Source organism: Esox lucius, chromosome 5 (assembly GCF_011004845.1).
Source record: "Esox lucius isolate fEsoLuc1 chromosome 5, fEsoLuc1.pri, whole genome shotgun sequence".
Lineage (NCBI taxonomy): Eukaryota > Metazoa > Chordata > Actinopteri > Esociformes > Esocidae > Esox > Esox lucius.
In genome coordinates this window covers 19,554,276-19,570,196 of record NC_047573.1, presented here as the reverse complement: position 1 = coordinate 19,570,196, position 15,921 = coordinate 19,554,276, and positions in this window count along the sequence as shown.

The window sequence follows — 15,921 nt, the reverse complement described above, 5'->3', positions numbered from 1 at the left end:
TGGGGGAATTTGGAGGCCAGGGCAACAACTTGAACTCTTCATTATGCTCCTCAAACCATTCCCGAACAATAAGTACAGTGTGCAGGGTGCATTATCATGCTGAAAGAGGCCACTGCCATCAGGAAATACCATTGCCATGAAGGGGCATATCTGGTCTGCAACAATGTTTAGGTAGATGGCACGAGTCAAATTGATGTCCACATGAATACCCAGATCCAGGGCTTTCCAACAGATCATTGACCAAAGCACCACAGTCCCTCCACTGGCATGTCATCTTCCCACAGTGCATCCTTTCCCAGCTAAACAGGACAGATGTACACGGCCATCGGCATGACTCATCAGACCAGACCACCTTCTTCCACTGCTCCAAGGTCCAGTTCTGACACTCGCATGCCCATTGTAGGTGCTTTTGATGGGGGAAAGGGGTCATCATAGGCACTCTGACCAGATACATTCCTCCTCAAACTACAGACCTGTTATCTTGGCAACGGGAGGTTCCACAAAGCATTAAATAAAGGGGTGCCAATAATTGTGGCATACGTATATTTGTGAAAAATATTTGTATTTCTTTCAGTTTCTTTACTTTATTGAAATACTATATTTTTTGTTGATATTTAGAGTGAAATATCAATAGGATAAGCAGCAAATATTTTTTCCCCAAAGCCTGCTCTGCTCATATTTCCAAGGGTTCCAATATTAGTGGAGGCACTGTAGCCTGTAATCTATCACTGAGACAACTCTGAAACCATAGGTAGGTGCCTATGTCCAAGTCTAATGAAGTTATTTGTTTAAGCTAAAGAGCAATAAACAAAGCATTACATTTTAATTTCTTATCCCAAGCTTTGATCATATCATTCACAAAACAATTATTGCCTGTAATAGCACAGGTCTAACACAATTTCTTAGCATAATTATGTAGATGACATCCAAATTTATATAGCTCTCTCATCTAGTGTCTATGGTCCCATTACTCTGCCAGTGCCTTGAACAAATCAATAATTGGATGTGGCAGAACTTTCTGCAATTAAATAAAGAGAAAACTGAAATAATTGTCTTTGGTGCCAAAGACAAGAGACTGAAAGACACATTGTCCCTGACTAGAAGCCTATTATCACTTTAAAAACATAGCTAGAATTAGAGGATTATTGTCCAGATAAGATCTAGAAAAACTTTTCCATGCTTTAATCTCCAGTAGGTTGGACTACTGTAATGGCCTGTTTTCAGGTCCCTCTATAAAACCCTCTGAAAATTGCAGCTCATTCAGAATGCTTCTGCTCGAGCTCTATCAAAAACTGAACATATTAGACCAATTCTTAGGTCTCAGCAATGGCTCCCTGTATCTCATAGAATTTATTTTAAGATATTGCCACTTGTCTATGAATCACTGAATGCTTCAGAGCCTAGGAACATCTGAGACCTACTCTCTTAGTATGAACCCGCTAGACCCCTCAGGTCATCAGGGTCTGGTCTACTAACTGTACTGAGAGTAAGAACAAAGGTTGGTGAGGCAGCACTTAGTCATTATTCTGCATAGAGTTGCAACAAACTGACAGAAAATATTAGACAATATTGACCACTTTTAAATCTAGGCTAAAAAGCTCCATGTTTTCTACTGATTTTTATTAATCTTTTTTATTTGTATGCTTTGTCTTTTATGCTAAATGTATTTACATTAGTTTTTCTAATGTCAAGCATGGTGAATTGCCCTGGGTATGAAATTGACTTGACTAAAGCCAGACTGATAATGTATACAATTGTCAGTTATACATTTACCAATGACTCCAGAAATGTTGGAAGACCGGACTGGACAGCAATAAAGTGTTGGTTTAAAGCATTAGCAATTCCATTCTTGTCAGTATTGAGTCCAGTGTCCAAAAACTGACTGTTTTGGCAGAGTGGTATACACATCTGCCACATCAACACAATGAATAGCATCAGATTATGTCAGAATTGAACCACAGATTTGACCTGTTACTCACTCTGACACTAGTTTATGGAGTGTACTTATCCACAGTGGAATTTAAAAGAATACTCAATGTTCTAACATCAGCCCAACTTTGGGTATACAATGCCTTGCAAAAGTATTCACCCCCTTTGCATTTTCCAATTTTGTTACCATACAACATTCCTACCACTTTGAAATGTTGTTTCCTTACAACACAACATTCCTACCACAAGAGTTGCTGGGTTTGCCCTAGACACATTGATTACCTTGATGGCCAAAAAGCTAAATCTCATTTGACCAGAGTATGTTCTTCCATACAGTTAGGTCTGGAAATATTTGGACACTGACACAATATTCATAATTTTGGCTCAGTAAGTCACTTCAATTGATTTGAAATGAAACAACTAAGATGCAATTTAATTGTAGACCTTCAGCTTTAATTCGAGGGATTGAACAAAAATATTCTATGAAACGTTTAGGAATTGCAACCATTTTCATACAAAGTCTCCTGGTTTCAGGGGCTCAAATGAAATTGGACAAATTAACAGAATCATAAATAAAATGTTCATTTTTAATGCTTTGTCTAGAATCTGGAACGCCTGGGCAAATACAGAATGCATGGTTTCCTCCTTCATGATGCTTTGCCAGGCCTTTACTGCAGCTGTCTTCAGTTGTTGTTTGTTCGTGTGTCTTTCTGCCTTAAGTTGTGTCTTCAGCAAGTGAAATGCATTCTCAATCAGGTTGAGATCAGTTGATAAACTCGGCCATTGCAGAATATTCCACTTCTTTGCCTTTAAAAACTGGTTTGCTATTGCAGTATGTTTTGGGTCATTATTCATCTGTAATGTGAAGCGCTGTCCAATCGACTTTGCAGAATTTGGCTGAATCTGAGAAGAAAATATATTCCTATACCCTTCAGAATTAATGCTTCTGTCTTCCGTCATATCATGAACAAAAACTAGTGACCCAGTGCAATTGGAAGCCATACATGCCCATGCCATCACACTACCTCCACCGTGTTTTACAGATGATGTGGTATGCTTCAGATCATGAGCCGTTCCAAGCCTTCTCTATACATTTTCTTCCCAACACTCTGGTACAGGTTGATATTAGTTTTGTCTGTATTCCAAAGAATGCTGTTCCAGAATTGGGCTGTCATTTTTAGATATTTTTTGGGAATGGTTCGCATCTTTTGGTGAACCATCTGTATTTGCTCTAGTGAAGTCTTCTCTTCATTGTAGACTTGTATAATAATATGCCTACCTCCTGGAGAGTGTTTCTCACATGGGTGGATGTTGTGAAGTGGTTTTTCCTTTCCATGGAAAGGATCCTACAATCATTTATCACTGTTGTCTTCCATGGACGCCCAGGCCTTTTTATGTTGCAGAGCTTATCAGTGAATTCTTTTTTTTCTCAGAATTTTCCAAACTGTTGATTTGGCCAGTTGGAATATCCCTGCTATCTCTCTGATGGATTTTATTTTGCAGCCTAAGGATGGCCTGTTTTCACTTTCAAATTTGACTTAACTTGAATTTACAGACCTAACCGAAGTCAGATAGTGTAGACTAAATAGACACTTGTTGGCTCAGTAAATTATTGAGTAAGATTTATTTCATTACAGAAGTTTTCAATACTGTCTGATTCCTGTGTTACCCAATCCAGGATAAAGTCTCCTAGCATAAGGACTTCAGTTGAACAAAAATCGGCTAACAAGTCAGTTGAATGGCTAAGCATACTCTATTTAGCAAAGGCTTGGTGATATATATCTACAATTTTAATATTAGTTTATATGCGTTTTTACCTAATATGGCAAGAGTCTTCCACTGCTGAGCTGTGACAGTGTGTGAACTGCAACAATAGCCCGGGAACTTCACAAAAGTGGCCTTCATAGGAGAATGGCAAAAATAAACTCATATCAAAACTTGGCTAGAGTTTGCCAGAAGGCATATGGTCTTATGAAATCAAAATAAAGCTTTGTTGATGATTCTCAGCTACAGGGCATGCAAAATACAGAAAGGTCCTCAAAGAAAATCTGGTTCAGAGCGCACAGGACCTCACACTTTGGCACAGATTAATCTTTTAGTATGTCATGGTGCATGGTCAGGAGACCAGGCGCAGGATGAATGATGAACAGGAGCTGACTAAAGTAGACTTTGCATTCGTGCTGGATACATAAAAACACTGAAATGGCAACAGGCCGTTTCTATATAGCGCTCGTAGCAAGAGAACACACAAGCACCACACACTGACAACAACAAGGCTATACTCAACAAAGATACCAACAAACACAAAAACAGTTATAGGCTGTGTTGGAAAGAATCAGGTGTGCGTAATCTTGGAGTGTCCGGGGTGATGAGAGTCAAGTGTGTGTAATCATCGAGAGTCTGGAGTGTGTAGTTGAATGGATTGCTGACGGATGAATGGACAGTGGCAGGGAGCAACGTAGTCAGGATCCCTCGGAGAGAGGCGTGACCACGGGAGGCACTGTGACACAGCATGAAAACGACCCAAAGCACACAGCCAAGGCAACACTGGAGCGGCTTCAGCACAAGTCAGTAAATGACCTTTAGCGGCCCTGTCAAAGCCTGGACCTCAATCCCATTGAGAATTTGTGGAAAGAGTTGACAATTGCTGCTCACCAAATGTCACCATCCAATTTGATAGACCATGATAAATGTAACATTTTTGGGAGAAATTGCTGTGTCCATATGTTGAAAGTTAGACTCAAGTGGACTCTTTAATTGCTATCCAAGTTCACGCCACTAAATATTGACTAAATCAATTAAGAACAATTTACAGATTTCCCCCACTTTATGGAGTTTTTGTGCTGATCAGTAGCAAACATTTGGATTAAATTCATATTGATTTCATGTTGTAACACAATAGATGTGAAAGGTCATGTTTGGTATTTGGGTTCGGTAGAAATTTTGAAAATGCTTTTTTGAAAACTGGAAAAAAATCCACACCCACAAACATACCCACACCAACTTACACACACTTTTTTTTAAAGAGATTGCCTAGAACCACGAAAGCTGGGCTGTTTTTATGGACCTTAATTGACACAGAAGGTAATTAGACAACCAATTACCAGGGACACAGACATTATGCATATATCATTCTTGACAAAACCCATAAAAATTTATGATATCAACAACTCCCCAAAACAAAACCTCATATAAAACTGAAATACACAAAACAGAACTAACATAACTGAATCATGTTTGTTTAGACTTTATAAAAAATTATAAAAACCCTTCTTCTCATGTATTACATGCAACATTAAGGCAGACAAATCCCTAAAATACCAAGCACAGTTAGGTTATGTGGTAGGTAACTTGCAGTTTAATATCATCGAGCCACTCTGGGGAGATATCAAACATGCAGTTCATACAAGACGACCAAAGACTTTGCACAACCTGGAGGCATTTTGCCAAGATGAATGGGCAGCTATACCACATACAAGAATTCAGGGCCTCATAGACAACTATTACAAAAGACTCCATGCTGTCATTGATGCTAAAGGGGGCAATATACAGTATTAAGAACTAAGGGTATGCAGACTTTTGAACAGGGGTCTGTTCATTTTGTTCTTTGTTGCCCTGTTTTGTTTTATGATTGTGTCATTCTGTTAAGACCTACAGTTGAATGTGAATCCCTTAAGAAATAACAGAAATGTGTTTTGCCTGCTCAATCATGTTTTTTTTTACAGATGGTACATACAACTCCAGAAAAAAGACCACTGCACCTTCTTCTTTCCTTTTCAAAAAAATTGAAAATGAAAGTTTTGAATGAGGAACAGAAGCGTTCAATTTCCAGTGGTCTCTTAATTTTAACCCTTCTGTTCCTCACACAAACCCTTATTTTCTGACTTTTTTGGAAAGGACAGAAAAAGGTGCAGCAGCCTCTTAATTTATTCCGGAGCTGTATATCACCAATTCTCCAAGGGTATGCAAACCTATGAGCATAACTGTACTGGTAGTAATATAAACGTTTTCCCAGTGTCAGGTAAACCATTCCTACTGTTTAAATGACCCACCACTGTGTTAGCGCATACAACGGAACTGCAACTATCTGGCATTTTGAAGCATAACTATTGAAAGTTGTGGAGTTGTCGAAGGAGGGCAATGGAAGGAGAGTTTGTTTTGCCCGCCAAGTGAGCGATCCCATATGCCGTGACGTCACATGAAAACTATAAATTGTATTTCACAGTACTGTCACACTGAATGATGTTAGCTGACATGTGCAACTCTGAAAGGAGACAAACACAAACATATTTTTGCAAGCTCAACTGAGCCCAGATGTATTTCATAGCATACTCAAGCTCAACAGCTTACCTTGGTACTGAGCTGTATGCTTATGTTCTCCAACATAACAAAAAAGCACATCTTGATTCATAGCTAGCAAGATATTAACACACTGCCTGTACCAGATTCCCGATATGACTCCTGCTATATTTTCCACTTCGCAAAATAACACAGCTCGGAACCTCTTCAGCTTACTTGCTTTTTATGAAAACTATGTTCATCTGATAATTGCACATTGCTATTCAACCTGACTTATTTTTATGTATTACAGTTGCTCCACACCAATTTACCAGTGTGGACTAAGCTACAAGCATAATGTTCCTCACTGTGGCAGTCATGGAAATTATGATCTTGTGCTGTCGCTTTTCTGGGAGTACTTGTGTTTTTTGTATGTGGGGAGCATATATTGTATAATTGTAAACTAACAAATTCCTTTTAAATTGAACACATTTATATTAGTTAAAATACAGCACCAACTACATAAATACATGGTTGAGCCCATTATCAGCTCCCCTGTCTGCTACTTGAATAGTCATCTACACTCCCGTAGATAGCTCCTTTTGATCACGTTTGGAGCGTACAGTACATTTCATTTGTTGCTACCACCAATGACTGATATGAGCTCTGAGACTTTGTGTTCATTGTCTATTCCCTTGTGGTTAAATAATGCCTACAAAAATAAATTCAATGCATTTGCAAATCACTATTTTATTTTTAGATTATTAACTCAACCCATACCGACCAGGAACATCTTATAGACAGGAGGCTGTATCATAGTTATGTTCTTTCAAATGCATCTCTTCATAAAATAATCACAGGTGGCATGTTTCACTTGTATTCATTCCAATATCAGACATTGGTGTGTGCCCTCCCCCACCCCTGAAAATAGTTTAATCCGCACATTTCATTCCCCATCTACCCCTAGCATTCAGTCTGACCCACACATCTTATCCATGCACAATGGAAAACAGACTGTTGGCATAATGTTACCCTATCTTACCCTAGTCAGTCCAACCTGGGTCAGTAAGAGTAAGTAATAAGGTAAGCCCACACCACAGCATTTCTTCCAGTAACAGTGGCTACTGGTGTTTCCGCTGTGCTCCGCCAAAGCCAAATGATTGCTGCCACGGTAAGAAACTAATACAAAAATGAATATTGACTTTAAAGCTTTGTTGATGTTTGCTTTTGCTTGGTAAACAGATTATCTGGCGTGGTATGTTGTTAAGATTATTGAGCTCCTTGTACTATTGTTTGCACGTGTGACTTGAGAAACATTTCACTATGTGCAGACCAGCAGCGTGAGAAAAACTTGTTCTCCATGCTACGCAACACACATCACTTCATACTTTTGGATGCAAAAGATACTTTTTCAATTCCCAGAATACTGATTACAACACAAAGACGTGGATTTGTCTCACATTACAGCCTACAATGTATTTTATAATACAAAAAGGGCAATATGGTTCAGGAATTTAGATGCTTTACTTCATATCCACTAATTTAGGTATATAGTGGTTGATTAACTTTATCAATCATCAACTAGAGATTGACACCAGGAAACCGTTGATAACATCACTTCATAGTGCTGATGCATACTTTCAGGGAGCTGATAGTTTGTTTGCTTGATGATATTTATTAGCTATCTAGCTAGCTAGTTAAACATGCATATTATTCTCACCTAATTTATTCTCACTACAATTATGTCCAGATTTATACTGAGATGCAAACACAGACGTTATTCAAACAAGCTTATCCTTTCACCAGGGTTAGCTAGTCGTAAATACAACCTTGAGTACACGGCAAATACATCCATTTTCAAAGTAATTTGTGTTTCTCCAAATTAGTTTTTTGTAACATTTTAAGCCACAGCAGCAAAAGAGAGCGGGAGAGGAGGGATGAGAGTGTCAGGTAATAACAGACTGAATACAAAAACGTTTTTCTTTACTTCAGCCATCAGTTATTACTGTGCTAGCTAAACATAGGAAGGTGTGTGTGTGAAAATACGAGCAGTTAACCTTACTAGCCTCATTCATTTTGAGCAAATTACAAGTAATATATTAAAAAGCTTAGCCTCAATTAGTGTTTTTATAATAAGTGTATTCCTTAACATTACCAAGCAGGGAAGAGTATTAATTTTGAGGCAGTAATGAGGGACTGCATGGAGCAGAAGATAGAGGAAAGCAGAGAGAGAGACAATCAGCAATCTGGATTTTACCAAAAGTGTCTTGAAATTCACAGATTGAAGCCATAATTACACACCACATAGTGCGTAGAATTACCTTTAACTGGGCTTGGATCTACTTGTCTTGGTATCTACTACTTTATAGCAGAACGTATTGGTTTGTATTGCTATCTGTAGTTGCAGTATAATTCATTAAACTGTATCTGGAAAGATTTGTCATCAAGGTAACTTTAAATGTTCAAATGTGTAATTTGTAGCGATACATAAGTGAATGTAATACACCTTAAACTGCTAAAATGAAATGAATTCAAAAGAAGACAATCAATGGAAACCCGCCCCATCCACTCCCAGGCCATGCAGAATGTCCACCCACAGCAACAAAAGATTCCACTGGTGCCTACATATGTAGGCTCTCTATTTTCTTGTCCCAAACTGCTTTAGTACCCCCCCCCCACACACACACAAACACACACACACTGAGGTGTCCATCTTTTCACCCATTGCAAACAAGCTCAGAGAAGCTCTTGAGGCAATCCCTGACAAGCTTGCAAGACAGAAAGAGAGCAAAGAGTAAAAAATATGCTATATACAACAATAGGCATCAGTCTATGAAATGATTTCAGATACGCTCTGACAACAAGCCTGATCAATAGCTTGGAGCATCATGCTTCTGAGGTGCCTCTGTTCCTCGTGAGGTGAGAGGAAATATACACATATACGCACTGACATGTACACACGTGCACAAATAAGACAATTTATCATGAGACGAATTTGCCGCTGCCCAGACACACACACACGCACATACACACACATATAAAATACACATAGGTAGAGGTTGGAACTGAGCAGGCAAACCTCTCGATACTCACAGAGTTCTCCAGAGAGCCTTGTAAAGTCTCACACAGTGCCCCCCACCCCAATCCCCCGCAATCTGTTTTGAAGTTCTTGGTCTGGAGCTCTCCCCTCTCGCCATCCCACCCACCCTTATTCTCTATCACTGTATCCGTGTTATGTTATGTTATTTGTCATGTTTTGTGTTGTGTGGACTCCAGGAAGAGAAGTTGCGGCTTTGGCAAAAGGTAAATGGGAATCCAAATGAATAAATAATCGGCCAGGTTCACCCCGACATCAGAGGCCTCTGCATCTCTTTATTGTTTATTTATCATGAGGTTTAATAAATCATCCGCCATCCAGTTTGAGGCGGATCACCTTGAGCTTCTTGCGTAGGTTCAGTATCAGAGGGCTGAAGCAAGTAGGTGATGAAACCGATAGATTTAGATGTGTTGTAGCTGGTTTGGGTGAGTGGACATTTTCAATCAGGACATTTTCAATCAGCCGATATGTAGAGATTTTATATTCATCAACCAGTTGAACCAATGGTCAATCAGTGGCTGATGCAAAGCAATTATTATCTTACCCAAGCATGCCTTGTTTACTGGCTCAGTATATGTACTTAATCATTACCTTCAAAAATTATTTTTACAGAAGTGATTTTTATGAAGAGCAGATGAACAGTCAGTTCACTCCAATATCAAATCCAACCTCTGCAGTGCAACGGCAGCCCATCCTATTCTGCCCTTTCCTCTTGCAATTCCTCTCCATGTTACTGTGGTGTATCATGAGGGACATGAACATCTCCATCTCCAGTGATTCTACTGTAATTACACCTTACCCACCTGACACCCTGACATTCTGACCTAACAAACAATATAGAAACACTTGACTCAATTATTTCATGATTCTTACTATTAACGCATCATCGTTATACAGTAGTAACGGATCGTCGTTATTTGGTCCATGTATATTTTAGCCACATCTGTCTTTCCTCCAGTTATATATTCAAGACAGTCGATTTTGTTGAGGAACTTCAGCCAAACAAAAATGTGTATTAGAACTAGCCATACAAAACCATGGTGCTTACCACCATTGTTATCACTGTTTTAAATTACATTTGCTATGTAGACCTGCAAATGTCCCTCGGTACATCTCATTCAAAGAAATAGGCACACCAGCAACTTGTGTACCTCCACAGACTTATGAAGCAACAGACAGCCCCTCACCAACAAATATACGTGCTGGACGTCCTGGTCCCCCATGGAAACCCTGCTTTCCGGGCATTGCTGTGTTGTCAGACTGGTGAGGCTATTGCTGTACTATGCTGCAGAAATGGTGGCCCTCATTTTTAACCTTCATCTTTCACCTGTTCTACCCACATTGAGGTCCAGCACCACTACTCAGTGCTTAAAAACATGGCCTAACCACTCAGCAGTTAAGAGGGAAATACCATCAGTGAAGATGAATGCTCTCTGACCACCATTAGCATCTTCATCACCAATCATTCCCCCACTTCCTCACCCTCTTTTTATCTAGATTTCTCGCTCACCATATACATTACAACAGCCTGCTATTTATTTAACATCTCTTGTGCCATAAACATTTCTCCATCAATTAGACCTGTGCTGGAAAGAGGGGGAACATAACAGAAACTCTAGGAAACACACCCACACACACACCCACGCATTCCCCCAATTCCCCAGCAGAACATTTCTCTATCCATTAGACCCCTTGTAGCAGGGAGAGGGAAAATAGCAATAACACTTCAAAACACACTTTTTACACACACACACACACAGATAGAACCTTGCACACATTTCCTCAATGCTCCAGCACCCTGACCGACCTCAGAAAGGTGCTTAATGAATTGGAACGAGTGAGAGATTATCTTTATAGTGAATAGTCTGTGAAAGGAGAGGGAGATGAGTGGTCGCTTATTAGCACCACTCACCAATTATATTCCAGGCCCTGTCATAGTTGTCACAGTGATGAGAGGCCCTCTGATCTTTGGTATCTATCCCTGCCACTCCCCTCTCTATCATATTCACTCTAAATTCGTACTGAAATTAGTTTGGAACCATAATACGGAAACACAATTTTAAGTTTGTACAAATCCAACCAAGTTCAGGCTGATTTATTCATTTAGGAGCTTTATTTATTATTTACTAGTACTTTTGTATTGGGGTTTTGAATCTATGAGGCACTCATGGAACCTAGTATCATTAGTACTTTGCTTGTGGTGACAGCTGACTGAGCATACTGAAGATGGGATTAGCATGGCCTGACCAATGCAATGGCCAAATAGGGCCCACAGGGCCCCCTGGAAATCAGGTGGAGACTCTCAATGCTTACTATTGAGAGTAAATAGTACAATACACAAGCTCAATTTCAGAATTTGATTTTATATCTGTTAATTACATTTATCGGGTATCTGTTAAAGACAGTCAGTCAGTTAGACAAATTGTTTTAGATTTAGTAGTTCAGCCTTCAATCTAGTAAACATGGCCTAATTCAGACTAGGCACAAAGGGGTCATGCTGAGGCCCCTGACATCAAGGGGTTCCTCTCACTCAGATAGCATATCAACATTCATTATCAAATCATGACACAATGTGTAAAATTATTGGAATTGATCTATAAAGTTACAGAATATTTTGTCTTTTCCCAATGGCAAAAGGAATAAACTTTAAACATAAAAAATAAAACGTATCATTTTTGCCCAACAGAAAATTGCTGAAAACCTGCATTAAAGGCATATCTTCCCTCTGCCCCATGGCAAAATTAAGAGAATTGCACATGATTAACTTGATAAGATATGTTTCTCACTGAAATGTTTTTCTATGAGGTGTCCCCCACCCACAAAAAAAAGAATACCTAGTGCTCCCACAAGTCTAAAGCTGGCCCTGGAGGTTCATATGACATAGGATAGTTATTTTGGATCAATAACAACTGTACTGGTCGAAAAGCATGTGGGCTTGTCAGAAAGAATATTACATAGAGAGATAGAGAGAGAGAGAGAGAGAGAGAGGGAGAATGGAAAGTGAAGGGAAGTGGTTGGTTCATTTTCTGATGCCACAGCCACCCAAGGCAATCAAATACTTTCATATGTCACATATTGTCATTTTCATTTTTCAAGTATTAAGGTAAAACCAAGATAAAGTAAGGTGTTGGGCCATGAGCCGCCAGAACATCTTCAATGTGCCTTGGCATACATTCTACCAGTCTGGAACTACTGGAGAGATGGAACACCATTCTTCCAAAAGTTATTCCCTCTTTTGGTGTTTTGATGATGGTGGTGGAGAGTGCTGTCCAACACATTGGTCAAAAATGCTTTAATTGAATAGAAAATTTGCTCTCAGCTGCTGCTTAAGACTAAGAATAAATCCTGCCATGCTGGCTCTGATTGAAGAATGTGGCACCACTTGTGAACTATCAAGGATTACAAAGGGACACCAAATGACGTCAGACAACCAATTGAGCTATATGCTTTCTACGCTATATGCTTTCTACGCAGTAACAAAATACATGCATAAGATCAACTGCTAATCACTATCTGATGTCTGTCACCGTAGTTGATGTGAGAGAGATATTTTAAGCGTTAACATTTGCATGGCTCCGGGGCCAGTTTGGAAATACCTGGGTGTTCAAAGCACAGAACAGCTGGCAAGTATTCACTGACATTTTCGAAACCTGTAACATGAGGGCCTGTCAGGGTTGCGTGCTAAGCCCCGTTTGTACTCTGTTCACCTATAACGTGGCAACCGTGTGGCAACACACAACTCAACACCGTTGTCAAATTTGCTGATGACAAAACGGCAGAAGGTCTCTTCACCGATAAAGACAAGACAGTCTTTTGGGAAAAAGTCTGTCAGTCTTAACATGAAATGGAGGGAAAAGCATTACCCCATCCACAATGACAGGGTTAAAGTGGAGTGGGTAGACAGCTTCAAGTTCCTTGGTGTCAGTATCACCAATGAGCTAGCATTGGCCGCACACACTCAGACAGTTGTAAATAAAGCATGTCGTGGTATTCTCTCCCTTAGACGGCTGTGGATAATAAAATGCAGGTTTTGTTTTGGTCGTCAAAGTAACTATATAACTCAACCTTCAGGAAATACACAGTGCAAATACAAATGCTCAACCAAAACAGCAAAGAAAACTATTTTCTGAGATCGAGGTAGAGGTATTGGGGCTATAGTGTCAGAGGTTGAGTGCATGCGATAATGTTTATTTGGCTCTCTTGGTTGTGGTTCATTTTATGATTAAATATAAAAGTGTAGCTGACATAGCATTCTCACATAGGTGTTCCTCTTCTCTTGGTGGTTTGCAACTGTGTGGATAACGACGGAAATTACATCTTTCGTTGTGTTGTGGCGGGGGCATACTGGAGTGTGTCCAGTGATCCTGGCAGACTGCCTCTGATGTGGGAAATAACAAACCACTCAAAGCACTTGCTGATGGCCGGGGTGAATGTGATGGGGCGGTAGTCATTAAGACATGGAACCTTGGTTATTGGGCTCCAGCATGATGTTACTCTCCTTAAAGCAGATTGGCACCAACTCGCCCGGGGATGAAGGCACGGCCGCAGATGCCATCTGGACTGTGGGCTTTGTGAGGAAAAACGGTCAGTAGATTCTTTACTTGTCTTTCTAAGTTGAGAAATAACAGCACCTCACGTTGTCGAACGTACAAGCAATAGTCCGTGGGGTGAAACAAACACATTTAAACACAACTGATTGGCGATGGGGAACAGGTGCGTCCTCTGGGAGCGTTGCTTATATCAGTCTCCAGCCGGTCAGTACACCGCTGAGGTGGAGCATGGGAGGGAGAGTAGCCGTGCCACGTGATGCCGACGACACAGCTCTTTCCCAAACTTTGAAATCCCATTTAGATATATATTTATCTGTATTTGCTGATGACATGTAACTAGTCCACAATCTATTATCCCAGCTATACTGGTCCTGGTGAATGTTTTGGTTACTTTTTCTGGCTACACAATACACTTTTATAGTGAATTAAGTCCTTTGTAGGAATATTCCTGGTTTTCATTTTCTTACATTTTGTTAAAATAAACATACCTGGGGATTGAAAATCCTTAAGCATTTGCATGCCTATTATAAGCCTATATATGGCTACAACACATTAAAGGCATTTTAGGTACTTACTGTATATACAGACATTTATAAACTATAAATTAGGGGTGGGGTCTATTCACTGATTTCCCTGCTGGGAAAAATTCATATATTTTGGACACAGCCCTGGTCCTTCTGCTAAGATTTATCTGCTATGTTTGTTATAATAGTCTCCATCATTATTCAGGCATTTAGAAAGGCTTTAGAAAGCATTCACACAAAAAGTGCAACTACAAACATAGAATGAAAGGCTATACTTCTTCCTCCCCCTCCAACTCTCTCTGTCATCATCTGTAAGCTAAGGTCATGAACTATGATTTCCATTGAGTGACATCATCCTCTTACTTGGGTATGCACATCCATCACCCAGGAGATATGGGGATAAAAGTCACCAGAGCTTTTAACAAATATCTCTTTTCTCATAAAATGAAAAGTCATTCCATCATACACGTTTTGACATAAATGCCGACATTTGCTGTAACTTCACAAATTCTTGCCAATTGCATTAAAGGTTAGACATTTGTGCATGTCTTGTTGAGACCCCAAATGTTCATCAGAGAATACTGGTCTATTGATAAAATATGAGGAAATATGTCTGCCGCCTTGTCATGTACCATTGGTGACCCAGCTGTGACATCACTTAGGTACCACCCTTATTAATTCTCCACTGGTGGGAACCTGAGTCACCATGGAGACGCCGCGTTGCCGGGCAGAGTAACAAGGTGTAAAGCATTCCATCTAACTTCAGCTTGCTGGTAGCCTAGGAGGAAAACCAGAGTGAAGGAGGAAATTGCATCTGTGATAGATGACCTATACAGCTCTGGACAAGGCACTCTTCATCCCATCGACCCAAGATGATCAGATGATGATCTAGGTAAACAATCAGCTTAGTTGCTTTTTTTTTGCGGCCGTCTTTGTTAGCTTTGAGTCTCTAGGGCTCTTGGGAAAAAGTAATAGGGCACCATTTGGGGAGCATTTGAAGTGTGTTGTGTTTTAAAGTATTTTTGTTCAGGGAATGTCTCTTGTTTTACCTCTCATTCACCACGAGAAAGGCATTTTTCAGTTAAATCTACAGTGCCCTCAATAAATATTGAGACAGAAAAGTAAAAAAAAAGTTTTTTGCTGTACACTCAAGGCATATGAAAATATGATTAAAAGATGAATATGAGGCAAATGTACCCTATAGCACCTTTTATTTCTGGCTGTTTCAACACATATGTTATTCCAACTAAGAAAAACAGCGTTTTCAGAGTTCCATCCCCCCATTTTATGCAAGGATAAGTATTGGGACAATTCAACTTAAAGAGAAGGTAAGAACCTCAGATTGAAGAGGAACAATGCGGATTCTGTCCTGGTCACGGAACAACCGACCAGCACTTTACTCTTGCAAGGATCCTGGAGGGGGCCTGGGAATATGCCCATCCTGTCTACATGTGTTTTGTGGATCTGGAGAAGGCGTATGACCGGGTCCCCCGGGAGATACTGTGGGAGGTGCTGCGGGAGTATGGGGTGAGGAGGTCCCTTC